This window comes from Sphaeramia orbicularis, chromosome 21 (assembly GCF_902148855.1).
Source record: "Sphaeramia orbicularis chromosome 21, fSphaOr1.1, whole genome shotgun sequence".
NCBI lineage: Eukaryota > Metazoa > Chordata > Actinopteri > Kurtiformes > Apogonidae > Sphaeramia > Sphaeramia orbicularis.
In genome coordinates, this window is record NC_043977.1 from 49,973,132 (window position 1) to 49,991,098 (window position 17,967).

Here is a 17,967-nt window from a genome sequence, read left to right on the forward strand (position 1 = left end):
ACTGCAAAGGCCATAATAATCATTCATTTGATAGAAAAAAGGGTTAATTATACTTAAAATATACAGTCATGAGTTATTTCTGTGTGCAATAATGTAAAACTATGATTTTGGCAGAACCAAGCTTATACAAAACACCCAGGGCTTCTCACAAGAATGCTCATTTCAGTCTACATTCTTCAGTCATTCATACTCTCTGTAGGTTCCATTTAAACAGTAAAGACATCATAACAATTATGAATTCCTAGTTGAAAATTTCAACTGAAACACCTTCTGGTACTAGATTTCTGGCTCAGAAAGTTAGATCAATAACTCATACTCATGGTGTTGTCAATATGTTGCTGTTTGTGTTTGCAAAATACAATGTCATATGTAACTGGTATTGTCATCAGAGGTTAATAGTGGCTACCCCCCCCCCCCAAAAAAAAAAACAACAACAAAAAAAAAAAAAAAAAAAAACAAAACAGTGGCTAGAACTGGTATTGATGTTAACTGTATGAGTTGTTCTACAGCAACGCAGTGACATTTCCAGGTCCAACCTCCAAGGTAGATGGGACACAGCATTAGCTCATGGGTTTTGTGATGGTGATATAAAAAGCTGTCTGTTGATACTATGGAGTTTATTTCCTAATTAACAGTGACCCTGTTCATACTTTATTACATATATATCTGTCTTTTATGCACTCCAGTCACCAAAACAAGTGGTGACAGGCACAACAAACCCCGCCCCACGCATTCATTATAGCTTATTTTGGCATTGATCGTGCTGATGTCAGCATATCTGGGCATGTCCTGATGTCTATATACATGTACGTATGGTGATGTCAGCATGTATATATATGTGCTGATGTCAGCATTTGAACCAGAAAAGTGTTAACATTGAGATTGCTTAAAGAAAGACTTTGTGTTGTTTCAGCTATATACAATTTATGCCTTGGCTTTATGTCGGAGTGATATATAACAATTGCCTCTTTATATGTGCCAAGTTTGAAGTAATTTGAAACGAAATTGATATTTTTACAGAAATTTCAGCCATTATAAGAAAATGGGGAAAAAGCAGATTTTAAAAATTCATAAAAAAAATTGAACTACTTTTCCCAAAATGTAATCACATCTATTCTGGGTCACTGGCAATCTATAAACCCAATATGGTATGAATTCAACCAATAGTTTTGCTGCTAAAGCATTCACAAACAAACAAACAAACTGAACTAAAAATAATGCCCCTTTCCTCCCCTTGAGGTAATAAATGTTATGCTAGAACTTTCTGTCAAACCACTCGTGTACAATCTCAATGTTTCTAAATACATATTCGCAGGTTTGGGTTAAGGAAGGTTCTGTAGTCAAAGCCAAGGATTTTCTAAAATGACCACCCACCCCAACCACCTCCGCACCATTGATGAAAGTAAATGATGAAGGTAAAAGTTAGTAGTGGATCTAAACACGCCAGAATACAAAGACACCTTGGTATTCTGGAAATTGGGTTGCTTTTACCAGTCATTTCTGAATTATTCTCTACATATTTATGTGTGAACCTTTCTATCCTTTAAAAGTACTATGGCATATTTTATTGTGCCCTTCTGTAGCCATGAAAAGTTCTGAAACCTTGAATCTGAATTGTTGTTTTTTAAATAAAATAAACAAAAACATACAAATAAATATATAAAGACCTAATCTATCTATCTATCTATCTATCTATCTATCTATCTATCTATCTATCTATCTATCTATCTATCTATCTATCTATCTATCTATCTATCTATGCACGCACACACACATTTGTGGCACTTATGACTTTTTCACTTAAAAGTTAAAAATCCATTATCTGTCAATATTCAAAGCTACCTGGATAGGCTGAAAAAAGAGTGACCTTGCTTCCTCTCTACTCTACAAAATCAAAGACCAAAAAGTAAAATGTTGAAAATAATTCTTTGTGCTGTTATCCTTTTAGTTTGCTGTGGACTGGGTGAGCAGCCTTAAAAGGGCCCAACAAAATCCAAGTATAAGTGTATGTTTGAAAAGAACATTTTCACCATTTACTTGGTTTTCATCAGAAAAACTGAAGCAAGTTCTCTTCAAAGCCATTGAACTTTCTCATCAAAAACAGTCATTTTTGTGGCACATGAGAGTTGTTGGTCTACCCCAGCTCTGATTGTTTGATTTTGTTAGTTTGCTTTGATCACGCAAAGTAAAATAACTGGTTTTGTTAAGAGCGTCAGTTTCCCAGTAGATAGTAATGCTAACACGACAAGGTAAGGTAAAGTTAAGGCCAAGGTAAAGTTTAAGATGGCTGCTGCTCCTGTCCACAGCACCCCAGTGCTTTATTGCTGTTACTCCTGTGTGCTGCTCCAAAATGTGGTTGACTATGGTTTACTGTGGCATACACAATAAATAAGATGTAGATTCAACAACTATGGTGGTAGCTGTGACATAATTATTTTTGAGCCACTCTTTTGAAGCAAGTAGTTTGCATTTAGTCATCGGCATCTTGCCTCTTGGTGTCACACTTTGAGATACTTTGACCTTGGTCTTTGAGTTTGGAGTCCCTTTAGTATAGATAAATGATGCTCCAGATATTCCAAATCAACCTGAAGTTTGTGTCTATATTGTGCTGGGAGCTAATTGTTTGTTGCCAGTAGTTAACTCCAGGTCTAATCTAAGGGCGTTTTCACACAGTGTACTAGAGTCCATATCTGAATATGCTGGACCCCAAAGTCCGCTTAATTTTATCCATGTGAATGCAACCATTCCATGAAGGTAGTCCTGGGTACAGACTGCCCATACTCCAGCACAGTATATTGCTGTGTGAATGCGATCTGTGCCCAAGAACGGAAGTGACAAAATCACCACTCCGACAACGCACGTGACTTAATCAACATGAGACCATAGACGGCGCGCCTGTTGTCTCCTGAAAAAGCCTCGGATCCGCGCGGCCCAGGATTGTTTTATCAACTGAACCACTCGGTGATATATCAAGGACAATGAAGGTCACTCTGCTTCTCTTTGCCTCAAACAGGCTAACAGATAGGTCAGGGTTTGTCTTTTTCTGACTTCCGCGTTTGTTGGATAGCAACAGAATTCCTTCCACACTGCCACTTACTGTTTCGGCCCTGTAACACCCACTCGTACTTGGGCACGGGCCACAGTACGCGCTTGTGAATGCAACATCTGCAGGAAAGGAATGAATGTATCCAAGTATGGTATGGACTCAAGTACACTGTGTGAAAGTGCTGTAAGGATATCGCAGTTATCTACATCCATAAGAGTGTTCTGTAAACGTATTACTATGTGAACAAATCACATCTATATTTCTGCAAAATTATCACATTGCTCCCAAATATTTCACCGCTGTTCTTCTGCTCTTTAACAGAGATGACACTGTGAAACATTAGCTGCCATTACTGTAGAAATGGAGGTGGCATCATCAAACAACAACCTTCCCGCACAAGACAGACTCCTACGCTAACACTTACTTCATATAAGCGTATGTAAATTTTACAGATTGAACCTTTAAACTGTAAATTTATAACAGAATACACTTTTCTAAAACTGAAGTTGACTTTTTCACATAAGAGCACAAGAATTCACAAATCAAAGGACAAGGTAGAACAGGTTGCTTATCATTGACATTTCATGACAAATAAAGCAATCAGTCCATTAGTTGTAATGTTCCACTAATTCCTGTCTGTGCCATTGCTTAATAAGATAAGACTTTATTAATCCCTCCATGGGGAAATTTCAGAGTTGACAGCAAAAAACATAAAAATAAAGAGCAGGGAAGGCAGGCTAAAAGTAGTATTTGTATAAATTTAGGTTTAAATATACACTTAAATATTATACATATCTACAATATACAGTATAATGCTAGGAATTGTAATGAGTGAGAGCACAAAGCAACATTAAATGGAAAAGCAAACCACAGGTATGTCAATTTCAGCCGTCAGCATCTATTTTTCCAGTCTTATTCATAAATTCTCCACTTTGACCTTGCTGGAACATAAACGTGTTTGTGAGGTTACTAGAGGGTGATTTAATATTTGGTTGACAATATTTTGTTTACCGTACCAAACTGAGATGTAAGCACATGAACATTACTTTCACATGAGTAAAATAGTTACAGGCAAAAAGCAATTATGGCCTGACAGCCACATGTTCATTTAGAAGCGTTCATACTCCCACATCTTATATGATTTAAATATCACTGGATGCTCAAGAAAGTGTTGGTGAAATCTAGTGCTAATGTGAAATGTTCCGGAAGGAAACGTACTGACACATCACACAACCTGCATATTAAAACATGTCTCGTAACGTTTATGTCTCTAATTTTAGATGTCATGCAACTGCTAGATAACATGCACATCAGTGGAAGATGATTTGGATTTGGTTTGCTTAATCCTTGTGAACATTTTTATTCAGATTTTAAACCTACTTCCCCATGGTGACATCTTAAAAAGTTAACCACAAACTTGTGAAACATAAAACTGAAATATTTCAAATAACAAGTTCCAGTGACTTTAAGTGGCTGTGTAAGCTGTTTGGTTTTTATCTCAAGCAATAATTAGAAAAGAGCAAAAAACACTGATAACAGTTGCAGTGAGTGGAAAATGAGGTTCAATAAAAGTAGGAATTGACACTAGGAATGCTGATTTGAAGGTTTCTCTCACCTCAAACTTCAACTGGTATCATGTCAGGCTTTTGTTTATGTATGTGTGCTATCATAGTTGTATTGTTACAAGCCGTTCTTTATACGTAAAGCTACTACCTCAAACATGTAGAGCCTAATATGTGACATGTCATTTAAAAGAATAAAGTATAGTGAACAACAGAGTCCACCAGGAGAAAGAGGAGCAGACTCGGGCCAATTAGTTTTCACTGCAAACAACTGTGTGAAAAAAGAACAAGCAGCCTCTGGGCCAATGCATTTACAGCAACATATCTGGGTAATTACCTCCGCCAGGAGGTATTGTGATCGCTGTGCTTTGTGTGTTTGTTTGCGTGTTTGTTTGTTTGTTAGCAAGTTAACTCAAAGTTATGGATGGATTTTCATGAAATTTTCAGGAAATGTTGATACTGGCACAAGGAAGAAATGATTAAATTTTGGTGGTGATCGGGGGGGACAGATCTGTCTTGGCGGAGGTCTGCGCTCTCCGAGTGCTTTTCTTGTTTTTTATGTTATTTATTTTTATTTTTGTTTTATATTCTATCCAAAGTTGCATTCAGGCCAAAAACAAGCACTGAAAAACACTTCAAGATGGTACAATGATTAGGATCCATGATAAAAAGTAGGGGTCTGAGTCTGTTTTGTTCTGGGCACTGGTCTGGTCATTTTTACATTAGATGACTCAATTTCTAACCTAAATACAAAGCTTGGATGCCTACTTTCATGACAACAGCCTGTACCCTGACTCTAGCCACTTTTACACAGAGACCCTGGAAAAAAGGTGAGATGGTGATCCCACCTTTTTGCCACCATTGACTGATTTCCACAGCCAAGCCAAAGGAGTAACAGAGGTGAGACAGGCTGGACTTTTACACACCGGACTCAAAGGGGCAGTGACGCAGCGCAGCGTATAGTCTGACGTATAACTTGCGAGTCGGAAATATCCTGAGCATAGCGATGTTGGCTCTCGAAACAACAATAGAGGACAAACAATGTTAGCATGAATAGAGTCCTCTGCCTGAAGTGAAAACAGCTTGTGGATCTCGGCGTCTCCCCAGTTTGACATCTTTCTGGTTGCGTTGATATCTTTGTTTACTGTACACGGCCCGTGCCCAATTTTAATATCCCCCCCAGCATGGGGGTTGCACACACAATACGTCATCAGTACATCACACCTTGGTTATGGAACGAGAGGTGTTCCTTTTACATAGCGTGCCAGAATCATGATTCCACCTTTATCACGGCTCTGTTTCTACCTTCAGAGGTATTACAGAGCCGTGACAGAGGTGGGACCAAATGATCCATTATTTCGTTAACAGAGACGTCATTCCGGAATAAAGGTGAAATATTCCCGGAACAGAAGTGCTGTGTAAAAGTGGCTTCTGAGTGACTCCATGAAAATCCTTAGACGTGGTCCAAATTTCTTCAGTCTCTCTTTGGCTCATCTACAGCAGCAACAGTGTTTAACACTCACTTACAAATGATAGCTACTGTCAAAAACACACACTTCCTATTCCAACACAAACTGCATTTAAGGACATGTAGCTTGCAGTTTGATTAAAAACCTATCATTTTAAAATAAATAATTGGTTGCTTCCATAATAAAAATTAAAAAAAGGACTCAAGAACTCCAAATAGTGCCAAGAAGCAACACTCTAACACCAAAGTGAAACATCACTTTCACTGCACGTCTGCAAATAGAGCAGGCTGCTCCAGCGGATAACTGTATCCAGTCACTGCAGTACTTTAAATACAATGTTAAACCTGAGAAAAGTCAACAACTCAGCTCTTAGTTACTGGAGAGAAAATGTCTTTGTTTCTGTTTTTCTGTTGATACAACTGCACCACATAGTTTTACTGTTATTTATTGTGATCACAACAGTGGTCAACAAAAAACAAAAATATCAGACAACCTCACTGACCTAACTAGAGACCTGTGAGACAAAATAATTAGATAATAATGGTGAGTGTGTCATTATTTACTGTGCAATGGAGTGGCACTGCAATTACTGCATTATTTCCCTCTCTTAATGCCATTATTTTACCTTGTAATGGAAATTTGATTCAGCTTTTTAATTGGTACATTTATGAAGTGTAGCATTTCATGGGCATTGTTTTTCAAAACTGTATGAGCTGATGCTTAATGGGAAAGTCAAATATTTGCATAGGAAAATTATTTGATGCCTTGTTAGAGGGTCATTCGACAGTCTAAATAAAGTGAATGAGACCTGAAAGAACTCTGGAAATAACTCTTAAAAAATGCTAACTAAATATTTGCCTTCTAAGATAACAAAGATGTAACAATTCACTTTTTCAAGTGGTTATATAGTAATGAAAACATAAGTCTTAACACTATATTCAGTTTCTGCAATTAGTTCCTCCAAAATCTTATACACTGGACTTTTAAATAGGTCCCTGGCAGATGTAAAGAGGCTTAAAGTAACTGTCATAACATTCCATACACAGCAGTTATGTGCAGGGAGATTTAGGAATGGTAATCAATAAAAATTTAACGATTCCGATTCTATTATCAATTTTGCTTGTCGATCCAATTCTCTTATCGATTCTCTCATCGATTCTCATTGGGTGAAGGAATAAAAGAGTACAAATGAGTGTGTTTGCATCAACTGTATTTTATATGTATACTCTCTGCAAAGAAAATACAACATACAGTATGCACAAATAATAATAACACATGATGCCGGGCCTGGTTGAGGGGGGGGGGGGGGGCACCATACAGTGAAACTTAAACTTAAGATGGTTTACAAATTCCTCTATGCCTCCTGTTGTTGTGGACCTCACTTCCTTTTCCCTTCCTTCAGAAACTTTGATTTGAGGGGGCAGGACGTTTGTTGCCCACACCAGAACCGGGACAAGCATCGCTAAGTAGTGTATCAAATATGTGACATTCCTGTAAATGAATCAAATGCTGTGTTGACAAATGTTTGAGCATATTGGAGGGATTTCACCCTTTTGAAGAAGTGGAAGCTTTGCAAGTGTTACAGGTGGCCCTGGTGTCATCTTTTTGGAGCATTGCTGCGTTAAAGCCATGTTGGCTACATTCTGACCAAAAGAATGCAGCGTGCGCGTGACGTCATCACGCATACGCAATGAAGGCGGAATCAATAAGCAGAATCGTTAAGCAGGCAGGCAAACAGTTCCAAGGAATTCAGCTACTGGGAACTGGTTCTCAAAAAGAACCAGTTCTCGATTCCCATCCCTAGGGAGATTTTATGCTATGACATGACATTTGTATGTAAACATACACTGTATTGCCAAAAGTATTTGCTCACCCATCCAAATAATCAGAATCAGGTGTTCCAATCACTTCCATGGCCACAGGTGTATAAAATCAAGCACCTAGGCATGCAGACTGCTTTTACAAACATTTGTGAAAGAATGGGTCGCTCTCAGGAGCTCAGTGAATTCCAGCGTGGAACTGTGACAGGATGCCACCTGTGCAACAAATCCAGTCGTGAAATTTCCTTGCTCCTAAATATTCCACAGTCAACTGTCAGCTGTATTATAAGAAAGTGGAAGTGTTTGGGAACAACAGCAACTCAGCCACGAAGTGGTAGGCCATGTAAACTGACAGAGCGGGGTCAGCAGATGCTGAGGCGCATAGTGCGAAGAGGTCACCAACTTTCTGCAGAGTCAATCGCTACAGACCTCCAAACTTCACGTGGCCTTCAGATTAGCTCAAGAACAGTGCGCAGAGAGCTTCATGGAATGAGTTTCCATGGCCGAGCAGCTGCATCCAAGCCATACATCACCAAGTGCAATGCAGAGCGCCGGATGCAGTGGTGTAAAGCACGCCGCCACTGGACTCTAGAGCAGTGGAGGCGCGTTCTCTGGAGTGACCAATCACGCTTCTCCATCTGGCAATCTGATGAACGGGTCTGGGTTTGGCGGTCGCCAGGAGAACGATACTTGTCGGACCGCACTGTGCCAAGTGTAAAGTTTGGTGGAGGGGGGATTATGGTGTGGGGTCATTTTTCAGGAGCTGGGCTTGGCCCCTTAGTTCCAGTGAAAGGAACTGTGAATGCTTCAGCATACCAAGACATTTTGGACAATTCCATGCTCCCAACTTTGTGGGAACAGTTTGGAGCTGGCCCCTTCCTCTTCCAACATGACTGCGCACCAGTGCACAAAGCAAGGTCCATAAAGACATGGATGACAGAGTCTGGTGTGGATGAACTGGACTGGCCTGCACAGAGTCCTGACCTCAACCCAACAGAACACCTTTGGGATGAATTAGAGCGGAGACTGAGAGCCAGGCCTTCTGTCCAACATCAGTGTGTGACCTCACAAATCCGCTTCTGGAAGAATGGTCAAAAATTCCCATGAACACACTCCTAGACCTTGTGGACAGCCTTCCCAGAAGAGTTGAAGCTGTTATAGCTGCAAAGGGTGGACCCACGTCATATTGAACCCCATAGACTAGGAATGGGATGTCACTTAAATTCATATGCGAGTCAAGGCAGGTGAGCAAATACTTTTGGCAATATAGTGTAAATCTGAGACAGAACAACAGGGAGAATTCCCATTTCTAATGTCAGAGGAAGGGTGTCATTTCATTTGACCATTGTTACATTCAACACTTCAGTCCGGTGGAGTTAATTTATGGGGAAACTACTCATCAACTGAGAGATGGAGCAAGATTTAGTCTAAGGAGAATCAACATAGGTCGGCTGCACTGGTAGGAGGGAGCAGTGCAACATGTTCTAATGTCCGCAGAGAACCCTCAGTTACTCTTCCTAATGAGATTTTGGCCGAATAAATCAGGCAGTCACTTAAATTAGTAAGATCTGACAAAAGCACAGAATGGGGTCATGTTGATGACACCTGTGAAATGTAACCACCTCATCTACATTGTAGACAATATTCAGACTTGACACTGATGTTTGCTCAACACTTCTTCAGGGGTTTTTCTTAACCAGGGAACAGGGCCGCTGCGCCCTCATACTTTCGGCTAGTGACCCCTTACCTTACTTGGAGCATTTTTGTGTCCCCACCAATGTCAGAATCAAACCTACTCCCTTGACTAGATATCCATATAATTATTTACAGATGGAACACAGTAGGTGGTCCAACAGGAGGACGTGGTCCAGCCAAGGAAAGGCCAGAAATCTACAGTATTTAGTGAATGTGTTTCTTTTTTTTTCTTGAAAATTAGGAATATTGAACTGTTTATATCAAAAAGCTAAACTAATATGTGGAAGACTCATAATTGATGTATGTAAATGTGTAACGTTTATAAGGAACCTGGTGCTTTAGAAGATGTTTTGTCTAAAGTTTGGTGTGGATTCCCCTAACATTTTGTGGAATGATGGGATATCTTAGAGCTGTTTGTTATGAGAGAGCTGTAATGACTTTGCAAAATTCTTTACAGAAAAAATCCAAAATATTAGACAAGTAGTTGGTTCATCAGCAGCAGGTTCAGGACATATACCATGTCCACCCAAAACCAGTTCAAACACCATGACACAGTTTTATCCCATTAATAACAAAATTCTGCAGGACATCTTACGTCAACTGAACTCCTCCTCCTGCTGTTTGGACATCCTACAGGTTTTCTTAAAAAGGTCTCAAAGACTTTGGAGTCAGATCTGTTACAGATTGTGAACTCATCTTTAATGTCAGGTGTTTTCCCAGAGCCATTGAAAACAGCTGTAATTAAACCTCTGCTAAAAAGAGACAGTCTAGACAAGACACAAATTAACAACTACAGGCCAATCTCCAATCTCCCAATTTTAAGTAAGATAATTGAAAAAGCTGTTTTTCACCAACTAAATGACTTTTTAACACAACACAGCTGCTATGATGTCTTCCAGTCAGGTTTTAGACAGCACCACAGCACTGAGACTGCGCTGACCAAAGTGATGAATGACATCTGTTTGAATACAGACAATGGAAACATGTCAGTGTTAGTTTTACTGGACCTCAGTGCTGTGTTTGATACAGTCGACCACATTATATTACTGAAACGACTGGAGAACTGGGTGGGTCTGTCTGGCCCTGTACTAAACTGGTTCAAGACATACTTAGAGAACAGGAAGTACTTTGTGTCATTAGGTAAATTTACATCTGAGCAGACAAGAATTACATGTGGGGTTCCCCAAGGCTCCATCCTGGGGCCTCTTCTGTTTAACATCTACATGCTCCCACTGGCACAGGTTATAAAGAACTATTAGCTACCATAGCTACACAGATGACACACAGATCTATGTCACAATGTCACCTGGAGAACAAGGCCCTGTACAGGCTCTCGGTAAATGCATTGAGGAGATTAATGACTGGATGTGCCACAACTTTCTTCAGCTGAACAAACACAAAACTGAGGTAAGTATCTTTGGGGCCAAAGAGAAACAACTGCAGGTCACCATAGAGCTTCAGTCTATAGACCTAAAAACCACCAACCAGGCCAGAAATCTGGGTGTAGTGATGGGCTCAGACCTAAATTTTGAAAAACACATCAAGGCAGTCACAAAATCAGCCTACTATCACCTTAAGAACATTTCAAGGATAAAAGATCTGATGTCTCAGCAGGACCTGGAAAAACTAGTCCATGCATTCATGTTCAGTCGGCTCAATTATTGTAACAGTGTCTTCACAGATCTACCTAAAAAATTCATTAGACAACTGCAGCTCATTCAGAACTCTGCTGCTAGAGTCCTCACTAAGACCAGAAAAGTGGACTACATTAGTCCAACTCTGAGGTCCTTACACTGGCTGCCTGTCCGTCAGAGGATAGACTTTAAAGTTCTGTTGCTGGTCTATAAAGCTCTGAATGGTTTAGAACCAAAATACATCAGTGACCTCCTGACCCAGTATGAACCCACCAGACCCCTCAGGTCATCTGGATCCGGTCTGTTGTCAGTTCCCAGAGTCAGAACCAGACATGGAGAAGCTGCGTTCAGCTTCTATGCTCCACATGTCTGGAACAAACTTCCAGAAAACCTCAGATCAGCTGAAACACTCAGTTTATTTAAATCCAGGTTAAAGACCCACCTGTTCACAGCTGCATTTGAACAGAGTTTTTATTCATCAGTTCAGATCTGCACTGTTCCTTTTGAGCTAAAAGTTTTTATCTGTTTTATCTGCTTGTCTCTTTTATTTGTTTATCTGTTTTACCTATTTATCTGATTTTTGCTTGTTTGTTTTTCTCATACCTTCTGCTGTAATGCTTTTAATGTTTTATGTAAAGCACTTTGAATTGTCTTGTACATGAAATGTCCTATATAAATAAAGCTGCCTTGCCTTATTATTATTGTTGTCATTATTATTTTATTTTGTGATTTTGAATACAGTGTTACTGTTTGTAAATAAGAAAGAGTAAAAAATGTAAATAGGAAATCAGTTTTATCTTGAGAATTAATATCTTTGAAAAAAAAACCAACACAATTTTCTCAGTTTTTTGCTCAAAATTCATTTTTTTCCTGAAAATGACAAATATTCAAATGTTTACATCTCATGAATGAATGAAGATAGAATAAAATTGATCTTTGTCTCTACAAGTTGAAGCTCTGTTCTTTCTTCTGATGTATTCAGTGTTCACATACTCCTAACACATCATTTTCAGCGAGCCTTCAAAGATTAGTGAATATGACCAATCAAAAATAAGGTCAAGTGGTCCGGGCTCAAGGAAACTGATAGAAATGTCGATTTTCTGTCGCAGTACGTCTGGAAGACAAGCAAACCAGGTTTGTTACTCATTGAAGTCATTCAGAAAAGTTCAGGGTTTTTTTTCTTTCCTCACTGTCATCACTAACTTATAGATACATGCAACACAGTACTTACACAACATGCAATCTTTCCAAAAATGATCTTTTCCCGGCGAAACTACCACAGTAACAACACATGACAACATGCCTGGTCATCAAAAATGATATAATTATTCCAAAACTATCGTAAACCTAGTAGGTAGACCGTCTGATGGTTCAAAATGACACAAATTGGTGTCTTTTCAGACCGCGGTGCCATCTTGTTTCCCTTCCTTTCTCGTGACAGTTTCCCTCACCTACCTGTGCTCCCGCTTACTAATTTTTTCTAGAAAAACCCCTGCTTCTTCATTCTTTTTTTTTTTTTTTTTTTTTATTCTGCTTTGGATAGCAGTGACTACGCTGTCCGCAGAACAGAGTTAGACATGCATCTGTTCCGCTCTGGGCTTTATTATCAATCTAAATCAGACTTCACTCAGCAGTGAATTCGGATGGCAGTTGTTATATGAGCTAATTTAATGTCATCAAGATTAATAGTCAACAGAGGGTGATAAAATAGATAGCACATATTTTTGGGGTGATAAAAGCTGAAATTACACCAAGAAATAAAAGTTCTGTAACAGCTTTCAAGCTCTTTCAGTATATTAAATATCAATGCACCAGGCGCTGTGCACCAAATGAATAATAATTTCTATGTTCACCTTTATTTAATCAGGATATTCTCCCAGTCTAAACATGCTTTTGCAAAAGCTTAACCAAATAGGAGAGGCACAGTGATAGAAGGAAAAGCCATTAAAACCAATGCTTAGCAGTTGAGTTGGACATTCAAGATAAGATAAATCTTTATTGTCATTGCACAGGCATACTAAGTACATGGTACAATGAATTTGGAGTACTGCTCCTCATGGTGCTAAAAAAGAAGACACACAACAATATAAACAGAACAAGATACAGTATATACACAGGTTACAGATTCTATGTGTGCAAAAATATGCATGTGTACAAGAATATTTAAGCAATTGAATACAGTGTGTAAAGGTGTAAAAATTAAAAAAGTATTGCTGATGGCCTATAGTCAGAAGAAAAGCGGCTAGTCATGTCCAAACACAGTTTGTTCATTGATTAGGGCTATTGCACTGTTGTAAAAACTGTCCCTGAGTCTGTTTGTCCGTGAACACAACGTCCTGAACCTCCTGCCAGAGGGCAGCAGCTTAGAGCTTTATTTGTTTGAAAAAAACTTGCACTAACAAGACCATCAGAGTGTTCTATCATTAAGTTTACTGGTACTTAATTACAATAACTGGTATAACTTAGCTGCACTAGGTGATAGTAACATTAAAATGTAATGAATCATATGATCTGTCAGCTAGCTGCTAATTAGCTCAGGTAGCCATTACAAGTTTGAATATACATTGCATGACTTCTACATTATTGTTACCAGGCTCAACAGTATGTGTGAACATTTATCAATAAGCTGAAATTAAATAACGCTCTGTCATTACACTGTTAACTGATGTGGTCTGTGTTTTCAGTAAATTCTGGTTTTATCCTTCGCTCTTCTCCAACTCCACCCACTTGTTTCAATAAAACCAAAATGGTTTCAGCACTGCAGATCTTAAACCAATGGGTGCTGCTGTGGAAGGTTCATCCATTACATTGTTTATATACAGTCTATACAGTACATACAGTCTATGAGTAGAGCCATCAGCCGGTAAGCAGAGCCTTGAATTAAAAAGGAAAGAGTAAAAGCTCCTTTACTTACACAAACCCATTTTAATAGTAACCAACCACTGCAATAGCCTACAAGTATGTTAAAACAAGTGAGAACATAATGGCTTTTTTTTTTTATCTCTTGGTAATTAGAAAGAAAGCCCCTGTGTAAGATTAAAAAAATAAATACTGAGACCATGACCCCACTGTGCTCATTATTTACCGTTCTGGTTTCAGCGATAAGCAAAACCTTGAGCACTCAAAGCTATCTAAAGTCTTCTGAACCAATCATGTATAGAAACACAATGTTACTAATCACAATCACCCTAAAAACCATTAGTAGACATTCACAGTCCCTCTGTTTAACTAGATGCATGTAAACTTCTGTGACCAACCACATTCTCATTTTCTTTTGCCTGATACAGTAAATTAACTTTTGTAAATTGCAAAAAACTAATTTAGATAAGCCATAAAATTGGCCGTACACAGCTGTAGTCACTGTGTCTTTATCATTCTCTCTGTTTGTGCTCTCTGTCTTCTGATGAGTGGGTGATCGGCAAGGTAACAGGAGCAGCAGCATCACCTGGACCTGGTCTCATGTGTAACGGCTGGAACTGGGCTCATAATGACTAATAATTATTCTGAATGAATCATGGCCTATTTTAAGATGTCTGAATGAAATGGATTCAGGGCTGAAAAATATTGGCACCATGGATGTTTTAGGAGAAATGGAAGAATGTCTGCAAGCTTGTATCCAGTAGTAATAATGCATCCATGGATTTTGACTTAGACTCACATGGCAGATTCTTCTGATCCCAGATCGATAGTTGCTCAGTGGGAGTTAGGTGAGCTGCTGCAGTTAGAGCTGGTGAAATCAAGCTCAAGCACTTAGGCCCTGTCCATACGAAGATGGTTTCAATCATATCCACAAAAGTTTTGTATCAGATAAGCCTATCGTCCACACGAAACCAAAGATTCAACTAGTGTCACCGGATTATGTGATGTGCTAAATTACATTTCATACCATCATCACATAATATTTTATATAAATCTGAAACTGTATTTCATAAAAAAATCACACAGTCATGATGAGTACGGTACATTTCTTAAATCTAGCGAGAAAAATGCTAAGTTGGCAGTACATGACAATTAAGAGTTTAAGACATGTGTCTTCAAGTATTTTATGAGTCATCTTCCATCATCTTCACCTCTATCACTTCATTCTACAACACACCATCCCTTTATTCTTCTTGTCTACCAAGTCAACCACAGTAAGGGTTAGTGTTAGGGTTACATCTGAGCCATGAACTGATGTAGCTCAGATTGTTTTAATGTGTTAAACAAGAAACAAGATGCTATTCCCTTTCAAATGAACTCTAATGCATGCATTTTGTCTTTATACTTCTCTTACAAGTCTTTTCATTAAAAGGGTGGATATTAAATGGTTAAGCTTTAAAACCTCTACACTTGCAGTTATTTGCTCATAACCAGAACCCTACGTCTAACAGAACCAACAAGAAGTTTTTTTTTTTCTCAAAACCAATATGAAAATGTATGTTCTGATGTAACCAGAATGAGTCATACTTTCTAAATATTGAAAGAGTTGTTAAATTGTTAAAAAAAATTATTACTTTAAATAATACATTACCATTGTCTGTACTAACACATACCAGTGTCTCTCTGTGTCTGTCAGTTAATGTGCATTTGAGCAAAGCAGGAAACATGATCTATGACTGGACTGGCCTCACTGACCTGTCACAAACTATATATTTACTGCTTGTTAACAGCCTTCATTAATTCGCAACTCGTGAGAGTGAGAAACAGTTGTTCTCAGGATTGCAGAGTTCATGTAAAGCAAAAGATGAATCTGCAAATGACTATGACCATTTCCAAGCCATTATATAATAGTATATTTGCTTTAAATGTGCATTCCTAATATGTATGTAATGGATATATTTCTTAAATGGAAATTCAATATATGTACATATATTAGTCTGTATCTGTGAATGGGAACTCTCAACAGTAGAGCAAATAACTGTTTTTGCAGCCTGCAGCTCAGCAGTTAACATATTTCCAGTTGCAACAGACAGCAGTTTACCGGCAGCACGAAAGTGCTGATAAACTCTTTGTGCAGTAGGCTACCTGCCGTCAGTAGCCAAGTAAGTAAAAGTTTGATTCAAGAGATGAAAGACACAACTAAAGGCAGAGTAAATATTGAATTTGTCAAATAATCAGTCAGATTACTCTATTTATTGAGCCCACATCCTGAAGTCACATGTGGACTAGCCTCTGCTCATCAACGTCAATGAAAATTGTTTTTACAGATACTTTTGACACAATGAAACATGTTCTTGGCATTTACTGATCATACTCAAGAATGAGCTGAATCAGCTGATGCATTGCTTTACAATAACACTTTACAAGTTAAGCAATCATGAATTTAAAATAGTTAATTGTGAATCTTAAGGAAAACTACAGCTCCTTTCAAAAATGATTTCGGTAGACCACCATGTTAAAATGTCCAACAACAGAAAATAAACATGCTTACAACCTGGCATGAAAACTGGTTTAAGGCTGTACAATTATTTCCCTCTTTGACAACTGTACAGAGGATTAATATTCATATAACTAACTAACTAAATTACACTTGGATATTTGGAGTTGAACTGTTGTCAGTAGGCAGTGCTGTTGTAGATGTGTTTAAGGAGTTCTATTACCTATGCTGTCAGAGGATTATATCAGTTTACTGGTATTTAAAAAATAATTACAATAACCAGAGTAACTTAGGTGCATTTGCTGATATTAGAATAAATTCATATTGAAATATAAGGTCTGTCAGCTAGCCTGCAAATGATCTCAGATGGCTATTATTAATGTGTTTATATATTAAATTTCATAACTTTCACATTACAGCACATGCACAAATGTATGTGTTATCATTTATTAAGTATTACTTTGCATTAAATATTACACTCTTAGTCGATGTTGACAGGTTTCTCAGTACATTATGGTTTCATCCATCACTATGCTCCAACTCCATGCTCTTAATCCAAATTTCGACACTTTACAAAAAAAGAACATGGCAACATTAGTTTTCATTTGAAATGGTATCTGGCCTCATGACAAATGTGTTCATTATTAACTCTTTTTAATGTAACTTTGTTTTTCTCTTCACCAACTTCTGTAAAAAATATACTTCAAGTTGGTTAACACTTAAATACTCTATGTTGAACAGGTGCTTACTGTGTGTGTCTGTTGCGCTCTACAGATGTTGTTTAACATTACACACATTCTGGCTGATATATGGTTGAATGCACACCCTTGAAGCATTGCTTGTGCAGATGGCTATGCCATAGGTTTTGATTTACAGTTGCTAGTTGGATTCATTCCCCCCTGCTAAAGGCTTATATGCTAGAATAGAGTCATATTTTGCTGGATATCTTCACCACAGCTGCTGTTTTTAGTGACTAATGAAGAACCTGAACACGTACTCATAGAATGGGGATGGCATCTAATAACCTGATTTCTCCATGTTTTGCAAAAATAATAGGTGTAGAGTTGCTTTGTTTATGTTGTTTTATTCATTTTCATACAGCTGAAACCTGCAGAGCGCTGATTTTTACATGTGACTTACAAGAAGATAATATTAACATCATCTATTTCAGCAATATCTTCTATGTTTTTATCCCAATGAACAGAAAAAATCAAATAACCAATCTTACTTCCTACATCACCCATGTGGTATCTCTGTGGACATGTAGATTAGGGATGTTATCACCCACGCCATAGCCCCTGACACAGAAATGTAACCCAATCTATCATTTGAGCAAAAAACAAATATTTATAAGTAAATTTTTTCTGACATTAATTAAAATATTC

General features: G+C 38.2%; 1 protein-coding gene across 1 annotated transcript in view; it reads right to left on the reverse strand.

The window, feature by feature from the left end:
• The window catches only part of LOC115412196 (ly6/PLAUR domain-containing protein 1), a 29,986-nt gene that overhangs the window by 3,025 nt on the left and 8,994 nt on the right, over positions 1 to 17,967 (reverse strand). The gene's annotated exons all lie outside the window — the stretch shown is intronic.